Genomic DNA, 15879 nt, shown 5'->3' on the forward strand with positions numbered 1-15879 from the left:
CTCGGCTTCCTGAGTTATTACCGCTCCTACATACAGGACTTTGCTAAAATAGCAACACCATTGTATGAGCTGCTCCAAGTCAAGTCCTCCATGCCCCAACCCCCTCTACGTCACTGTAAGTCTAAGGGTCCGCAACTTCCGTCCAAAACACCTATCAAGTGGGAGACGGATCACCAAAGAACCTTGGAAAGGCTTGTCAGTATGCTGATCAAACCCCCAGTCCTCGCATACCCCAACTTTGAGGAACCATTCGTCCTACACACAGATGCCTCCGAGAAAGGGCTGGGCGCAATCCTCTATCAGCGACAGTGTGGAAAAATGCGAGTCATTGGGTATGGATCACGAACTCTGACACCTGCAGAAAGAAACTACCGACTGCACAGCGGAAAACTTGAGTTCCTTGCTCTGAAGTGGGCAGTGTGTGAGAAATTCAGAGACTATCTCTTCTATGCTCCACATTTCACCATCTACACGGATAACAATCCGCTTACCTACGTCATGAGCACTGCAAAACTCAATGCAGTTGGACACCGCTGGGTTGGAGAATTGTCAGAGTTCCACTTCAATATTAAATACAGACCTGGAAAAAACAATATAGACGCCGATACGCTCTCACGTATTCCACTCGATATCGACAACTATGTGGCGACATGCACGGAGGAACTGTCTCAGGATGTGCTGCATGCGACTTGGGAAGGTGGTAGAGCAGCCCAGAAGAAAGATGTAGCATGGATAGCTGCACTGTACACCTCTGCTAATGTAATGCCACAGCCTCATTCACTCTTGCCCGAAATAAGTCAAGAAGAGCTGGCAAAAGTCCAACGAGACGACCCTGGGATAGGGGAAATAGTAAGACTGAAAGAGACAAATAATGTTCTCACTGATGAGGTCAGAAGGTCAGGGAGTGGTCTCACTCGCAAGCTCTTTCATGAGTGGAATCAACTACATTTAGAGAATGGAGTTCTGTACCGTCAAACACAAGAGAGGAAACAGTTAGTACTGCCCAGCCAGTATCGGTCAGTTGCTCTAAAACATCTCCATGACGACATGGGACACATTGGCACAGAACGTGTGCTCCATCTGGCCAGAGAACGTTTCTATTGGCCACACATGAAGAGATGTATAGAGGAGTATGTGACAAGAAAATGCAGTTGCATAAAACAAAAGAAACCCACCACACATGTACGCGCGCCAATGGGTGGCCTGACCTCTGCTTCCCCTCTCGATCTGGTTTGCATAGACTACTTACATCTGGAGAAAAGCAAAGGAGGCTACGAGTACATTCTGGTAGTAATAGACCATTTTACCAGATTTGCTCAGGCTTACCCAACCAAAAATAAATCAGGACAAACTGCAGCTGAACGGATATACAACGACTACATACCCCGTCTTGGTTATCCAAATCGTCTCCACCATGATCAAGGGCGCGAGTTCGAGAACGACCTTTTCCGCACCCTTGGACGGCTGTCAGGGGTCGGACACTCACGAACATCCCCATACCACCCGCAATCTAACCCCGCTGAGCGGTTCAACCGCACACTGCTGCAAATGTTACGGACACTGACAGACAGGGAAAAAGAGAGATGGAAGGAACACTTGCCACAAATGATACATGCATATAACTGTACTCGCCACGAGTCCACCGGTTACTCACCTCATTACCTGCTGTATGGGCAACACCCCCGTCTCCCCGTGGATCTGTTGTTTGGATTATTGGGAAACGCCGAATCAGTAACACACATGGGATATGTGGAGAAATGGTCAAAAAGAATGACTGAAGCATACAAGATTGCAAACAAATCCAGCCTGTCGTCAAGTGCAAAGAACAAGTCCTACTATGATCAAAAGGCGAGGGGCGTGGTCCTCAAACCAGGAGATCGAGTACTGGTTCGAAACATGGGTGAGCGAGGTGGACCCGGTAAGCTACGCTCATACTGGGAAAAGAGGATCTATGTGGTGAAGGAGCAAATCTCAGACAATCCTGTATATGTCATTCATCCTGAGGGAGACCCAAATGCAAGGAACAGAACCATACATAGGAACTTGCTGTTGTTAGTAAATGACCTGCCTGTTGAAAGCCCAGCACAGTCAGCTGACACTGTCTTAACACCCCGTCAGAGACAAAAACAACCTCAACAGAGGGCAAGCCCTGCCGACTATGGTGGTACACTGGACACCGATGAGGAGGATGGTGAGTGGACAGGAGGTTATTGGTTGAGAACACCTGTAACCAGGACAGTGCCTGGTCAGACTCCAAGGGGTCCAACTTTGACCCACAAAGAATGTCCAAATACATTACCGACGAGGGGGACCAACCCTAGTGATACGGATGAGACAAACCTACCTGAAAGAGACAATACGCACACGGATGAGACAAACCTAGCTGAGAGAGACAACACGCACACGGATGAGACAAACTTACCTGAAAGAGAGAATGAACAAGGCATTCCTGTAAAAGACGATAAACATAGCCCAAATGACAGAAAAAGGGATTCAGTCGGTAATGAATCGCGGATTAGTGAACAACCTGATGTCACTTACCTACGACAGCCTGGAGAGGATGAGCAAAATAGACAGGCTGAACAAGTACAGGAGGGAAGACTAAGTGGCCACCCTTATATGACTTGGCCCGCAGAAGAGGCACACAGAGAGATGAGGAGGTCGACCAGAGAGAGGAGACCGAGACCAATGTTCACTTATGAGTCGCTGGGCCAACCTTCAATACAAACCCATGTAAATCCCATCTCCTCACAGATTACCTCTACCCCCCTATCTTTCATGCCACACATGGCCAGACAATTAGTCCTCCCTGCACCTTGCGTGCCACAAATGTACATGCCTTACACATATTACATGCCAGTCACCGCACAAGTTTATTAAAAGAAAGCAAAAGGGGGAAAGAAAAAGGAAATTTTTTTTTTTCCGTTGTCATAAATGTCTGGAGCCATTTTTGTTTGTCGGGGTGGATGTGATACTCACAAAATGTGTTTTGTTTATTATTACTGTCTAAAACAATTAAATACATCTTCAATAGAAGGAAAATAATCAGCCTGCAAGACAGCAACACAATTGACATGCTGTACCACCAAATGGACACTGGGTGGCAGCACCCTCCAGCAGCGTCACTCGGGGACCCTTGGCGAGCCGCCGAGCAAGTTGGGTTCATACTCCGGTTGAATGGAAAATGAACAGCTGTGTCCCTGCGTCGCTGATTTCATTACAACTTTTTCATTATTTACAGGTTGGTTACTCACACGCTGTGTTATTACAAATGTTAATAAGTTAATATGAATCCGCGGTGATGTGTTTTCTGTAAGCTAAATGTAGGTAATATGTAAGCATTTGAGTCTGTCTGTATACACCTCAGGAAATGGCGGCCGCCGTCCGATTCGACTGTTTTCTTTAGTTTATTTCTTTCGGCTCCACGACATTTGTGGGTTATTTCTCTGTGTGTGGCGCAGTGTTCAAGGGGTAGTAAGTTGGTGTTGCCGTTCAGATCAGGGTGAGCTACTGCTGGGGCCTCGTTTGGCAGCGCACAGGTTAATAACAGACGAAAGGTACACTTCAGTGCATTGGTTTTGGCGCCAATTTATGAGGCAGCCATCTTTATGATTATAGTTGCGTTCGGATTGTGGTAATGTAATACATTGTAGCTGCAAAGGGAATTTATTCTGTTGTATAAAGTGAACTCTTGCAAAATGTAGTTATAACAGTAATACTCTTGATGAGAAGACAGAGGTTTAAGGGAAGAAAGTGAAGACATGATTGATGAGAGACAGAAAATGTGATCTAAAGAGAAAATGTGTGTTTTGGTTTCATGCTACTTTTGATAAGTTATTGTTTAAGAAAATATGTCAGGAGACATTTACTGTCTGAAGACAGATCTATGAAGGATGCATTACTTCATGTTATCCAAGTGTGGATATAACTTGTGCTTCAATACAAAGCAAACAAAATAATTCACAAATGCAGTTATAGTGTTAAAATAAAGATGTGAATAAAGAGATACTCCGGTTGAATGGAAAATGAACAGCTGTGTCCCTGCGTCGCTGATTTCATTACAACTTTTTCATTATTTACAGTGAACACCCATCAACGGGTTATCTATACATCTGCCAGCGGAGACCTAGCCGGGACCCGCTACATTAGCATGTCGGGCCCCTACTTGAGGCTGTTGGTTGGTTTTATGATAAAACCACACACACATGTAGCAGAGAACAATCTGCTCTAAATATTAAGAATAAGAGTACCTGGACAGTCTAGTGGACAGACGACCCAGTTGGATTGTTATTACGGAGACTGTCCACTGCTGCAGTGTTTCAGAAAAGTTGAATTTCCCCCCGTTTCCATGGAGACGGAGACGAAGCATTTTGAAAAAGTTGCATTTTTTTATCCATTTCCACAGAAAAGGGGTTCGAGCATTTTCAAAAAGTTTTGTTTCCCACAATTTTTATAGAGACCTCGTCATAGCTTTTTCAGTGACTCACAGCAACATTGTCATATAAATGGATGTCCAAACGTCCAAAACGCGACAGAAGTTTTCCGTTTCCAGTTGAGAATGTTGGGGTCTTCAAATAGGTGTGTGTGTGTGTGTGTGTGTGTGTGTGTGTGTGTGTGTGTGTGTGTGTGTGTGTGTGTGTGTGTGTGTGTGTGTACAGATTGTCCATCACATCACTAATTAGCATCCTGCTTGTCATATTTTTTAAAAGAACATCTGTAAACTGAGATCAAATTCAACATGAATTATGTCTGTGCACAATTTCTATACACATCATGTTTTCTTTTTGTTTTTTTTAAACTATCTCTGCTTACAGAGTTTCTCTCAGTTACCTTCAGTTTCATCATTAACATTAATTCCTCTGCGTTTTCCCTCCGTCCTCAAACAGGACCAGGATCGGGTTTCCTCTGTCGGCTCCCCAGCGCCCCAACGGAGGGGAACGATAGGCTGCTCGTGAGTGGACGGTGAAACGGGTCGCACCATCGCAGGAGGCGGTTTGTAATCAACAATGTTTTTCATGCAGCGGGAAACAGGCAGAACGCTCAACGGCGTGCTCCACACTTTGCCTCCTCTGGTTCCCAAATAGGTTCAAGTCCTTTAAATCGAAGTGGTAATGACTGCCGAGCCTCGACGAAAACATCAAGCTCCTGTCGCCGGCCCTCGAATAATGTGTTGCTCTGGGGGGGGGGGAGGGAGGGGAGGGGAGGGAGGGAGGGAGGGGGGGGGGGGGGGGAGTGTGTTTGATGTAGATCAGAGGTGAGACGTGAGCCCCGCAGGCGTTGGACAAGGAGACCTGAGCCAGAGATACCGCGCGAGACGGGCCGCTTTCAAAGGCAACGTTTTACCACAACATAACAAACACGCAGACACACTCAATAAAATGAAAGAAAAAAAGCGGCTTTGAGTTCAATAAAACACCTCGCCGGCGCTCCGGTCCGGACGAACAGTGAAAAACCAACAGAGTTCAAATCCACTTTCTCTGATAACTTTTGGGGTCACTTAAAATTAAAATTTACTCCAAGGTCAAAATTCACCGTGAATTTGCTAAAAACAAAACAAGACAAAAGAGAATATATGTTTATTTCTTCATTTCTTCCTTTTTTGTTCTAGTTATTTAAAAAAATATATATATATATTTTTTTTCCACATTTCATTCCTTTAATCACCAGAGAAATATGGGACCCCACAGACAGTTTTTACTTTGTTTCATGATTATTTGCATTAAAATGAAGAAGTTGGTCATTGAACCAGCGGGAGACAGGCTCACTGTGTTTGGTACCAACCAGGACCAACTTCTTCAGTTTCCAGGTCAAGATGACGCTGAGCACCAGTTCCACTGGCCGTATGTAGAAACTAGAAAGCAATTGTGTTTCCGAGACAATTACATTTGAAAAAAAAAAAAAAAAAAAAGGTCCATTATAAACATGTCACGTCCATGAGACATTTAAATTTCGCCATTTTATGAATAACCAAGCTCAGATACCAAGATGTTTCCTGATCGATTCCAGTTGTTGCCACAGCTCCCGTTTCCTCTCGTTTGTTTTCTTCTCTCTGTGTTGCTTTTCTGTCCGGTGGCCAGGAGCCCTGCGGCTCACTGTCGGTGTCACTGGCACTGACATCGCCATCTTCAGTACGCCAACCAGCGCTGCTTAAATATCCTGCATGAACCAGATCTCGTCTGCGCATCGCTGGCCAAACACGAAGGTGAATCTGAAAGTCTGAGGAAAACTGGAGCTGGATGGATCTCTGCAGAGAGCGAGCCATGAGGAAACAGGCCAAACTAACTTTTTTAATTGCAGCAGAAATGAAAAACAACCTCCAACCTGATAATTCAGTGGAGAAGTATTACAGACGTTTTGTGTGAAAACAAAAACACACGTTTTATTTTGACAGTCACTGTAATAACAATCCAACTTGGTGGTCTGTCCACTAGAATGTGTGTGTTCTCCCATTGTTAATGTTTATAGTGTTTTGTTCTCCGCTGTATGTGTGTGTGGTTCAATTACAAAAACAAACAGCACCCACTAGTGGCCCAACACGTTAACTACATCGTTTCAGGCCTTTCTGCCATTTCCGTTGCCGTGTAAACTCAAACCCAAACTTTTCTGAAATGATTACGATATGCTTTAAACATTGTTAAGGCTTATGCCGTATTGTTTTCTGTGTGCATGTGTGTGTGTGTGTGTGTGTGTGTGTGTGTGTGTGTGTGTGTGTGTGTGTGTGGTTTCGTTACATAAGCAAACAGCTCCTACCAGTGGCTCAACATGAACACTACATCAGTTTCAGAGTTCCTGACGTGGCTGTGTTCTGAAACATTATCTTATAAACGGCATCTTTGACAAGACAAAAAGACCGTGATAACTCCTTCATGTAGCTCCATATAGGATTCGGACATTTATTATGGAAAAGTCCTTCCAGGTTCAAAGTTTTAAGTAAGAAACCTATACTGATATCTGCTGAAGGAGCCATGTTGTTGCAGTTTTTGAAGGGTTTTATGTGTCTCTTGTTTCTATGTTTCTATATTTCTCAGCCAAGTCTCCATAGCTTTCGATTTTAATGAGTTTTTTTTAAAAAACAAAAACGTGCACAAGAAAGACTCTTGTATTCTTTAGTAGTATTACGAGTACCATAGTAATCTGAGTAAATTGCCTGTCAATTTAATTAGATTCCCAATATTGTTGGAAAAAAACTATTCAAATGAGGAATTTGCCATGGATATATAGATATAGATGTTTGATAAATGATTTCACTTATATAGCACTTTCTTTTCCCAAAGGACTTTACATTGTTAATCACTTTAATAATACATGGGCTTTAGATAGCACTTCTCTGGACACCCACAGTGCTTTACATTGTTAATCACTTTAATAATTATCATAATACATGGGCTTTATATTGCATTATTCATTCACTCCATGGCGGTAAAGCATGTATGTCGCCACAGCTGCCTTGGGGAGGGCAGACTGATGGAAGTGAGACTACCAAACTGCACAATTAGCCCCTCTGACCACCACCAACACTCAGGCAGTTTGGGGTTCAGTGTCTTGCCCAAGGACACTTTGACATGTAGGCAGCCAGAGATGGAAATTGAACCTGCAACCTTCTGATTAGGAGAGGACCGCTCTACCACCCCTGCATGACTTTCATCCATTCACACACACATTCACACTCCAATGGAGGCGGCTGCCATGCAAAGCGTTCAGCCCCTCCACTGGGAGCAGTCTGGGGTCAGAGTGTTGCTCAAGAGCACTTCAACAGGTGCCTTCTTTTCACGTTACATGTATAAATCACAGCTGATCACATGATTTTATCACCTCACACTCTGACCTCCGGAGGTCTCGTCTCTCACGGTGTCCTTACAGTTTCCCCTCTGTCGATCTGCATGCCGGCGGAACTCCTCGTCTTATTTTTGGCAGACTTCCTGTTGCTGCTCTGTTTAAAATTCCTGTGTGACCTAATTCTCATCGATTCACTGCAGCTTCGGCGTGAAGAGAGACATCACATCTGACTCACATGGACTTCACACATCAGATGTTCCTGCATAAATTCACTCTCTGGATTTAGAGTCTTGTTGGATGGAGGCTGAGATTTGTTCACAATACAGGGAGAAGGTTGAACATTGCCAACCCCTCCGAGGACACCCGAGACGCTTCGATTGATCAAAGAAGGAAAACCAAGGGGTGTTCAACCTGCGGCTTGGGGGCCACATGTGGCTCTTCAGCCGTAGCAGCCCTGTGAAGCTTTCACTAAATTATATGTCAATAAAAAAAATTCCCTTATTTTCATTATCATTATTTTATTCATATACACAACAGTATCATTTGACAAGACTCTTATCATCTGACTGAAAATAAAAGCTAAAACCACAAGAAATTAGGAAAACTGCTAAAAAGGCTTAAAAATCTAAATCTAAAATGACTAGAATTTGTAAAAGAAAAGAAGTTTGAAAATGGAAAAAAAGATGTGAACACTGCTGAAAAAGAAAAGTGAAACTGCTAAAATCTGGAAGAATTGTTGAAAATGTAATTAAATATTTACCATCCGAAATCATAATTGAAAGTTCTTGAGATGTTCTAAGATACACTTTTTGTATGTTTTTACAAAACTACTTTTAAATGAAATGTTAATCTGAGTGAGCCTATCTTTAAAGGTCAGACATGTTTTGCGGCTCCAGTTAAATTTAATTTGGTGGAAAGTCGCAAAAAGAGCTCTTTCGGTCCTAAAGGTTACAGACCTCTGACGTAGACAATAGTGAGCTGGCCAGTCTTTATTTGGAGCGGTTAGGACGCCACTTATGTTGAGGCTGATCTTGATTTGTTGTGAAGTTGTGCCAGCGTAGGTATGAAAATGTTCCTTGTAGGGTTGTTCAGTATACCGGTACTGTACTGGTATCGTGGTACTGACGCCTTTAAAACGATACTATACTGGGCCCGGCTGGTACTGGTATCTTATTTTTTTGTTTGTTTGTTTTTACGTCGCCGCGTAGCGTCGCTGTGTTGTGATTAGCACTGAGGAGAGTCGTCAGTCTCTCAGTGGGGGAAGCGTCGGCGGGCTGCTCCGCTTTCTGACTTGTTTTGATGTTTTGGACAATCGAAAGTGCGGAAAACAGCGCTCCGGTTTCTTTTCTTTTTTTTTTTTTTTGCACTCCAGTTTCTCAAACACGGAGTGCGCGAGCACTCCCACCAGAGATCCTGGAACTGAATAAGCGCTTCATACTCGACCTACACAACTTCAAAATAGAAGTCAAAACAACGTATTTTCAAAATAATCTCCCAACCGAGTACTGGACGCGCATGCGAAAATGACATGGCGTTTGTGTCCATGTGAGAGTGTGCATACGTAACTGACTCAAACGACCCGTGGAAATTCTGTAAAAAGAAATAGAGTGCATCACTAACGGGGAGAGAGAGAGACAGACAGACACAGAGAGAATGGCTGCTGGTACATCAACAAGGCTGCAACGTGTAGAAAAAAAAACAAGTGCACCAAGTGCTATATGGAAGTACTTTGGCTTCAATACAAATGAGCACAGTGTCTCCATCAACACAGAAGCACCACTCTGCAAACTGTTTGAGAACATGTCTGGCCAAGGCTGGAAACACTACTAACCTGGCTAAACACCTGAAGGACAAGCACCCAGACCTGCAAAAGGAGTTCAAAGAACGACAGGTAATAACTCATATACCCATGAAAAAATAGCTCTGGAAAAAAATAAAAAAAATATTAGTATAATAAATATAATAAATAATATAAAAGAAGTCCCCCAGCTAGCTCAGTTGGTAGAGCATGAGACTCACAATCTCAGGGTAGTGGGTTCGTGTCCCACGCCGGGCGTCACCTTCCCGTGGGCTCACCACCTGCAGGAAGGTTCTTAAATGGTGCATTGTGATCTGGGTGACGGTGCTCAGACCGTCACCCCCGCGACCCGGAAATGGATAAGCGGAAGAAAATGAATGAATATAATGTGAAAATATTTTATTTTAGCCATTTAATGTTATAGAGATTACTGCATAGTAAGATACCATTTAAATACATTGGTCCTTCTAAAGACAGGCAGTATCTAATGACATCTTTTGTGTTCTCCTTTTTTTTGGAAAAGTATCGTAAACTACATGTTAGTATCGGTATCGGTACCAAAATGTTGGTATCGTGACAACACCAGTTCATAGTTTACCTCTTGGGTGATGACATCTTGAAAAAGTGAGGATTGTGCTTTAAACCCAGATTACAAGACAATACAAGTGAAATCAGAAAATATCTGTTGCGTTTTCTAGGTTTACGTTTAAGTTGCTCGAGGTAACTGCAAATACAAATTTTTGAGAACATTTCTGAAACGCTGCTGAGTTGATTGTTCTCTGCACATGCGTGTGTGGTTTCATTATTAAAAACAAACAACAGCCCCAACTTGTGGACCAGCATGCTAAATACATCATTTTCAAATCATTGTCCTCCAAATGCAAAACCTTTCTGAAATAAAAACTCAAAAACTATACGTTTTCACTTGAATCGTGGTCTGGGCCTTAGACCCTGTCCACATGAGCCAAAATGATCCTCTTTCCCCCCGCTGTTCTTAAAAGGTTTCACATCCACACGATATCGGTGCAGGAAACATCTACATCCACGCGAAACCATGAAAACAATTCAAAACGATGTAGTACATTGCCAGGCCTATAGGTGGCGCTGTAACACTGCCAAAAAAAAACCCAATGAAACTGAAGAGAAATCTTTAACTTCACTAACATAACCAACATTTTAGAGCAGCGTGTGTGCTGTTGTGAGGTTGTGGTTGTGTAATATAAATCCCCTCGATCACCACTGTAGTAAGTCCTAATTAATAAAACCTAAATGGAAGGAGAAACTAGTGCAGTTTAATAGATAAAGGGGAGAGTCAGGTCGCAGATCAATATAATGGGCCTCATTTTGTCTGCAGATTAATGATACATATATGGCACAAGAGCTACGCCTGGGCTGGTCTGATTGTAATTTATATTTACCACGAACATGGTTGAAGCTGCAGGTGTTAGCAGTACAAGGTTTTTTTTCCCATCGTGGCGTCATTTATCACAGTTAATTTGACAATGACTTCCCGTTGCACTTAGGTATTCTACAAAGCACCTTCAGACGACTCCAGGCTGCAGGAGAGCTCGCCACCAACGACATTTCGCCCAATAAAAGTGTGAATTTCTCCACGATTAGATTAATTTATTTTCTGTCGGTTTGCCATTTTTATTGTCACGCTGTCACAGCAGCTAAATGAATGTTTATTATCTTTTTTTTTATGTATTTTTTCCATTGAGTGATTTTTTGTGTTTTTGAGCTAATGAAGCACATTTGAAATTAAAATTGATAGAGTGAGGAGGACACATGGGCGAGCGAACTAGATTGCAAATGATGTGTGTTTGTGTTGAGCCTACAGGACAGGCAGTCCTATTAGTGCTGATCCAGTGTCGCCCACTGGGCCGTGTACACTGTGATTATTCAGATGAGAGTGTTTGTTAAGGCAGCTCGCTGATCAGATGTGTCAGTTGCTGCCACTGCAACACCAACGATACACTTGCGTTTGCAGTTTGCCAACGGTAGCTGTGAAATCCAAATTTGTCTGAAGCCGTTTGTATTTTAGTGTTGGTTGGAAGCCTGAGGGCTGGAGAACCGCGCTCCTCATCAAGTCGTTGCTAATTTAATCCCTCTGCAAAAAAGATTAACCCATGTTGTTTTTCCTTTATCTATCTGTAAAGTTTATTAATGCATTAAAAAGAGTGTTGAACGTGGACTTATCCACGCTCATACACAGTTGAGCATTTGTGTGTAATCTGCAGGAATAACAGAGGCATGCTCTCAGGATATATTTCAACCACAACGGGCTACAATCAGTAGAGTGCATACCTTGGCCAAGCCACATTTGTCACCATGGAAACCAATGGTTTACAAGGTTATTTGATCCTCCACACCACTCCTAAAATCATTTGTCATAGTCGTTTGAATTGCTTCATGTAATCACTGTTTGACAAAGATGTACACACATTTTACAATTTCCGTGTGACCACGAAATTTTCACGCAATTCGGGTCAATAGTCTTTGCAAAAAGATTGCAACATACATACATACAAACATCACCTTCGCCCCAACTTTCATAGGCGAAGGTGATGAAGTGATCTGGTCGTCCACATCATTATGACCACTTGTTTAGGATTGTTCAGGTTCCTGCTCTGCAGCAAACTGTGCTTCTCTCCGTCCTCTGACAGCTTTCCATCTCAAGCAGTTTGAAGTTACACCTTGCATGTCGCACAACATCGTTTCGCGACATTGTTATTACGACTGGGAGTCATGACACTCGTTGTTCTTATTATCCGTCTGCTGAGCATGTGCAGAACACGTTACTACGGCCATGGTACACATACACAGTAGCAGCGCTCCCTCCACTGCCAAAGCATTCTTGAGTAAAGTTGTGTTTTTCCCCCGTTTCCGTGGCGATGGAGCGTTATCGCACAGTTCCATCTTGGGAGCCATTTTCAGAAAGTTGCGTTTTCAGTGGCTCCGAGCACCATAGTCACATTAACGAAATCCCTAAAACACTTTTTGCGTTTACCCTTGAAAACGTTGCGTAAACGGGGCTGATCCAACGTAAATCACCAGCAAGTCGCAGCAACAACGAACAGCTGAGAAGGCTGACAGTGTACAACTGCGTGGTTCGTTTTAACAAGTCCTGTAACTTCTCCCACTCAGTGGCCTGTAGGTAGGACTGTGGTTGTAATGGATGAAGAGTAGAGGGTTCCTTTCAAACAAAGACCGACAGAAGCAGCATTTGGTCCAAAAAAAACTAACAGGTACTTTTGCCTTTTGGGAAACATCTGTTTAATTCCTGTGTTCAGATATTACACTTGTTTACGCCTTCATGTTTGTAGCCTGTTGACAAAAACAGCCTGTTTTTCCAACATGAGTTCAGGCCCGTAAATGTGAGACCCAACAGATGCTGTCGGGAAACAATCCACTTTTAGCTCAGCAACCTGTTGAGTGGCTAAAGACAACCAGCATTGGCAATGAAAGACACTCTGATGGAAACATGAACTCACAGTCCTGGATGTGATCAGCAAATATCAATGTAAGTACACGACTGAACCACGGTGCAGTCAGGTGGACAGGGATTCTCTACACAGTTTTTATGGCCCATGAGCCATTTTTAACGCAGGTTATGAGAAGATGAAACTTATTTGGAATCCTTTGAAATTGGTGTCAATTTGCAAGCTGCAACTGTGGTATTTATATTCAAAATGAAAGGAACCTTACCATAAGATCAGAAGTCTTTGTTCTCACGTGACTCTCATACTTTTGGAGTTAGGTGATGGTTCGGATGTTCATTCCTGAAAGGAGACTGTCCTGCAAGTTTTACGGCCGTCCCTACTGCAACACAGCTGACTGTAATCAGCAGCTCCTGATTGGGCGTCACCGCTGGATTCAGGTCTGTTTATCAGGAAATGTCTAAAACCTGCAGGATGAGGGATCTCCAGGACTCCCATCCGTTGCTTTGTGCAACTGAGTATATCTACTTCGATTAATGTGTTTTTGTTTGTGTCAAAGATAATTTAGGTCTTTATGATAATAGTTTGTTTATGGTGATTATTAGACCCCATGTTCACAACATTTCAATAGAAACATTTTTTTTTGGTGTGTTTTCGTTTCAGAAAACCTTCGCAACGTTTACGTCAATGATGACCGTTGTCATGGAAATGCTGAAAAATGATGTAGTTTTTATTGTAGAACCACTAGTGGGTGCTGTTGGTTGTTTTTGAAATGAAACCTCACACACATGCAGCAGAGAACAATTGGCTATAAACATTAACAATAGGAGAACACGGACGTTCTAGTGCAGTGGTCTTCAAATCCGGGCCTTCGAGAGCCGGTGTCCTGCAAGTTTTACAAGCTTGATTATCTCCTCAACGTCAGATTGAGGTGTTCTGAAGCTGGGAGAGTGCTAAAACATGCAGGACACTGGCTCTCGGAGGCCCGAATTTGAAGACACCTGTTCTAGCGCATAGATGACCAAGTTGGTTTATTATTACAGTGACTGTCAAAATAAAACAACAAAGTGCCAGGAGAATATGGACTGGGAGTCATGACACCACAGATGAAACATTGTTCTGATTGTTCATCTACTGAGCATGTGCAGAACAACTGTTGTCTATGGCCGTGGTTCAAATGGCCAATAGCAGCATTTCCACCATCTTTACCAGCAGTTTCAAAAAGTTGTGTTTTCAATGGCTCTGACCACCGTTTTTGTGTAAACCGACCCCCATAGCGCAACCAAAGCTTTCAGTTTTCACTTGTTTTCATTTAGGTTTTACTTCAGTTTGCTGTCATTTTTTTTTTGATGATTTTGTCCTGTAGCCTATTGGAGCACTTAAAAAAAAATAGGTTAGCAAATATCTTCTTGTTCTTTTCCTCTCCTTGTCAGATTGAACGTTTTTAAGGGTTTACATTGTGTATTGTTTGTTTTGGTTGGTAATAAATCACTTTTCGGTTGGCACAGGCTCTCCGGGTACTTAAACCGGGGGCATAGCGCAGCACTTTACTGATGATTGGCTAAATTCATGGCTCATGTATCCAGGGCTCCATCTCAAACCAAACATTTATTACTCCAAATTATGGTGATCACATACTCTCTTCAGAAAATTGCATACTAATCGACCACTAAATAGGCTGAGGCAGAGGATAGTCATGGTATTCTGGGTAAAATATTGTTTATTGAGCCAAACACATTCTGAATAAGATCAAATTAAGTCCAGTTTTTAACCAAGGGCATCGGAGAAACCAATAATGAAATGCTGAATGGGAATGAACTCTGAATTTGGTCCTTTGAGAATTGTTTCCTCCTTCTCAGTGTAAATATATTTTAGGGGTCACCCACATGGGAGTGGTGGTGCTTATCGAAGGCTCATCACAGTTTAGATCGACCCAACCAACACCCGGAAGTAGCATTAGCAAGCTGCTCACAAAGTAAATTAAAGAGAAAAGCAATAAAGAAAAATAAATGTGACCACATTTCTACTCAGTGTGATCAAGTAAATAAGGATAATGATAGTAGAACAATCCAATGTTAACATAAAGTAGACATGTGATTTTGAAATTCAGTTTGTAGATTGTCAGGGATTACTGATGTCTGGTTTCATGTTGACTCAGATTGAGGAGACGGTGGAAAGGAAAAACTCAATTTTAACAGGAATAAAACTGCAGGAAGGGGTGAGGAGATGGAAAGTGAGAAAAGAAGAACCCTGGTTCCGGTAGGGCGGCGGCTGTGTCTCGTGTTTTCAACGGTCCTCTTGGTTCAGGTCTCTCACATCACGTTGGTTTCTCCCAGTCTTTTCCTATTTTAATTCTCGGCGTTAGCAGGCTTTTATGCTTCAGGACTAAGAGGAAACATGGACATGCAACAGAATTTATCTCATAGTTCAACATCAAATCATTTGAACGTGTCATTTTCAACTTGGATTATCAAATAATAAGTTACAAATTGAAGAGACTTTACTAAATGTCCCAGAAGATTATTGTCTTTGAAATATTTCGTTCCTGACAAACAAATTGAATTCATGTTGTCCATTAAGTATTTTTTTTGTTTTCCCATCAAATAGAGTTTTCCTTTTTTTTTGAAGGAAACATAGATTTCTTTCAGTGATACTGCCATGAAAGATGGCGACCTCGTCCAAAGCCTTGCTGTCAGGGGCAGTTTCTAAAAACACCCAAAATGCAGCAGCTCTCGGAGAAGTTTTATGAACATTGCATTGTGTTTTGGTTTCATTAAAATTGGCTTTATGTGAGATTGTTGTCATTTGTAATAGTAATTGTTTGGTTTTTGTGACATTTTCATTATGTTTGCCCTGCGCCACAAC

The sequence above is a fragment of the Lipophrys pholis genome (genome assembly GCF_963383615.2).
Source record: "Lipophrys pholis genome assembly, chromosome: 3".
Classification (NCBI taxonomy): Eukaryota; Metazoa; Chordata; class Actinopteri; order Blenniiformes; family Blenniidae; genus Lipophrys; species Lipophrys pholis.